The sequence below is a fragment of the Lipotes vexillifer genome, unplaced genomic scaffold (assembly GCF_000442215.2).
Source record: "Lipotes vexillifer unplaced genomic scaffold, Lipotes_vexillifer_v1.1 scaffold30, whole genome shotgun sequence".
In the NCBI taxonomy this organism is placed as follows: Eukaryota; Metazoa; Chordata; class Mammalia; order Artiodactyla; family Lipotidae; genus Lipotes; species Lipotes vexillifer.
In genome coordinates, this window is record NW_006783081.1 from 223,167 (window position 1) to 227,309 (window position 4,143).

At 34.3% G+C, this 4,143-nt stretch overlaps 1 protein-coding gene across 4 annotated transcripts in view; it reads left to right on the forward strand.

Moving 5' to 3' along the window:
* Positions 1-4,143, forward strand: part of TFEC (transcription factor EC) — a 151,955-nt gene that overhangs the window by 144,858 nt on the left and 2,954 nt on the right. The window lies entirely within an intron of this gene.

The following is a 4,143-nucleotide window of genomic DNA, read 5'->3' on the forward strand; positions in this document are numbered from 1 at the left end:
TTTCCCTAAATGTAAATGTGCTAATTCACTTGGACAATTCATCCATTTATAATAGAAGGGAATGCCATATTTATTCTTATGGGCATAGTAGATAGTGAAGGCATCTCCAGTAGAATGGCAGAAAGAGCACTGGACAGAAAGTCTGAAGAGCTCAATCTTGGTGTAGGTCCTACCAATAATTTTTCAAATCTTTTGAAGTCTCTAAGCATGCAACTCTTTCTGTTAGCAGAAGGGAACATCCATTTTCCAGATTAGACTTTTTTAACACTTAAAATATAAATGCACATTTATTCACCAAACATTTGATATAAGACCAAGACCTTTTAGTTTGAATGTGTTTCAATTTTTCTTTCTTACATAAACTGCACAAAAATGTATAGTTTGTTTCAATTTCTTAAAGATAAAACAAAAACCTAAGGGCCAACCACCTAAGTATAGATGGATTTTTTTTAATGTTTGCACTCTAATTTCTTACAGCATATTTTTTAGCAACCTATCTCTGCTGATATTTTACTGGAGTTTTTCCAAAGCTTTTAATATACTTTTCCTAAGAACAATAGCTATTTTTATAAATGCTTTTTCTTCTTTTGCATTCGTATTTCATTAGCTAACATATATATAATTTAATTATACTATCATAGTAATAAGTACAATGGGCATTCATTTAACAGCCTGCCAGTAAGTACATGTCACCACAAGGATAACAGAAGTACCTGGGTGTCTCAGAAGGTAGCCTAGTGTCTACTTTCTGTCAACAGTCAGTGAGTATCACAAAGGGAATGGAGAACATTAATTAATCCTGAAAGTGACTTGATAAGGTCAGTTAAGAGAGCTTCCCTTGTAACCGGTAGAGCTAACCCACAGTGCCAGGCCCAGGTTATATGCAGAAAACAGATGAGACTATAAAATTGGACTCTGAAGCCTGACTGAACATCTTTAGATGTCACCATGCCTGTAAAGCACCAATTATATGGCTGGGTTTTTATAAAAATAAAATCAAGTAATATGTATGAGAATATATTAAAAATTATAAAGCTTGTGTGAGGGATAATTATTACTCTACATTTTTATAGGAGCTTTGGTTGTAAAAATGGCTCCTTTCTGGTTCTAATTCATTGTCCAGAACAGGGGATGGAAAACTTTTCCTCTAAAGGGCCAGATAGTAATTATTTCAAGCTTTGTGAGCATAAAGTCTCTCACAATTATTCAACTCTACCATTGTAGCATGAAAGCAGACATAGACAATATATATATGAAAGAGCATGACTGCATCCAATGAAACTTTATTGACAGAAACAGGCTGCAGGCTATAGTTTGTCTACCCCTGATCTAGAATATGGAAAATCAATTTATCACAGAGTCACATCTGAAAGGGACCATAATTGGGAAAGCTGCATTTTAAGTATTCTTAAGGGACTTTCTCTTCTTTGTGGATTTCAGAAAGGGGAATTATTAATTGTTTTAATTCTATTATATTATATGTAGGCACTGAAAATATCAGAGTGTTACATATTACACGTTAGAAGGATAGTAATACCTCATGAAACCTTTGTTGCTGTTATAAGTACAAAGAGCGCACTGGGTCACAATAGAAAACACATTTCTTATGGCAGATGCATTTGAAAAAGTGGAAAAGCCACAGATTTGCAGATACAGCACTGAACTGAGAGAGGAGACCTAGGATTCATCTTCTAAACACTGCATGTTCTTGGGCAAGTAGCAGGAACTCTGAAGCTTTGGTTATAAAAAAGGCTCTGAGGACCTTTCCAGCTCATGGCTAGAATAAACTTACGGTTTGGCTTAACAAATGAAAGCTGATACCTGAAAGCATTTTGAATTCTATGAAGTTGCCATTTTTGTGTATGAAAAACATTCAGAAATTTGTACTTCTTTCTTCTTTGCTGGGTCAAAATAGTATGGTCAGGAGGGAAAAAAATATAGTAAAGAAAAATCATTGAGATATATATTTTGAGAAAATGAAATGAAAAGCACACAGTCTGTTAACCATCAGTGAAAAATAAAACCAAACAAAACTAGCAAATACAAAAAGTGAAGCATTTCTACAGACGTGTGGTAGTGATTTAATTCATATGTGCTTTTAATTAATCATATTTACAAAAAAATCATATTTGTAGATATAAAAATGCCAACAGAGCATGAATTATTCTAGTTGTGCTATCAAATTATTCTTTTCCTTCTACTTTTTTATATATAAAATTAAGGTATTTTTCTATTGATTTTTTTATCTTCTACAGTCAGAACTTTCTCTGGCTTTTGTGTAAGAATGGCAGTTGAGGTAGTAAATGAGACCTAACAAGACTTTCTAAATCAGAAGTTATAAAATGCTGATCAAAGCAAGAAGAATCAGATGTGTCATGGTGTTTTCTTTCTTTTTTATTTTTTTAATGCTTCTAAGTGAATGTGCACTCCTAAGATGACAACAGATTGTACATTTTCCATAGTTTTGCCTGGCAGCATTCTTACTCCAACTTACATATTTCTGTTACCGCTTTAGCCCTATATACATTCAAGCTTTTAACTTTCTCAAAGATATAAGTTCTTCAAAGAAAATTATTTTGTAGAAAATGAAAAGCCAGTATCAACGTTCACTCCTTAGGTATGTCTTTGTATGTGTTAGTGTTTATAATATAATGTCATATATAATGTTTTTTAATGCCTAACTGCATGAAGTTATCTTGGGAGAGAGGTAAACATCTCTTTAATATGTTTGGAAAACTTGAAATATTTTCAGAAGAAACCTCATATATTAAAATGGCTTTAAATAGAGTGAACTTTTAAACATTTAGTGAAATGACATCAAGTAGATATTGTAGCAAAACCCATTGTGTGTTTTCTACCACAACATTTTTTTTTAACATCCTTATTGGAGTATAATTGCTCTACAATGGTGTGTTAGTTTCTGTTTTATAACAAAGTGAATCAGCCATACATATATATATATATATATCCCCATATCTCCTCCCTCTTGCGTCTCCCTCCCACCCTCCCTATACCACCCCTCTAGGTGGTCACAAAGCACTGAGCTGATCTCCCTGTGCTATGTGGCTGCTTCCCACTAGCTATCAGTTTTACATTTGGTAGTGTATATATGTCCATGCCACTCTCTCACTTTGTCCCGGCTTACCCTTCCCCCTCCCTGTGTCCTCAAGTCCATTCTCTATGTCTGCGTCTTTATTCCTGTCCTGGCCGAGGTTCTTCAGAACCTTTTTTTTTTTTTTTTTAGATTCCATTTATATGTGTTAGCATATGGTATTTGTTTTTTCTTTTTCTGACTGACTTCATTCTGTATAAGAAAGACCATATTTCAAAAAGAGTCATGTACCACAATGTTCATTGCAGCTCTATACATAATAGCCAGGACATGGAAGCAACCTAAGTGTCCATCGACAGATGAATGGATAAAGAAGATGTGGCACATATATACAATGGAATATTACTCAGCCATAAAAAGAAATGAAATTGAGTTATTTGTAGTGAGGTGGATGGATCTACCACAACTTTGAAGGTTTATTTTAGACCTAAATAAACAATACCTTAAACTTCAAAGTTGACTAGGGTTATTGTTTTCATCCTATTCCTTCTGTCCTTCAAGCTTTTCTTCTCATGAGAAGAAATAAAACAAAATTAGGGCCTTTAGGCTCCTGTTGCTGCTTAGAGTTTTAACTCAGGGGTTCACTACACTTTTCAGTGACAGATAACTTCTTGGTTTAATGACAGAAGTAGCCTCTTTTCCCCCTACCCTTCCCACCACTAGATAATTCACTGTGCTTGGAAAGATATCAACAGCTGTATGGCCCCAGAGAACTGACAAAGCATTTTCAAGCTTGAGACAGACGTGGCAATTGTTTGGTGCTTTTCAGTAGAAGATGGCTTATTCCAGCATTCTCACCTAATAAGCATTTTCACCTGTGGTAGAATGATGTATCTTCCTTTAATTTGTTACAGCTAATGGAATTGTCATCTAACCTGAACTTCCAATGAGGCACATGCCAGTCAGGTTTTTCATAAACTATATTTTCCCACTTCTGAACACTTAATAAATACATATTAAGTTCCATGAATTTCATGTAGATCACATAAAGCAAATATACATGCAGTGTAATGTCTTTTAAAATTTTCCCT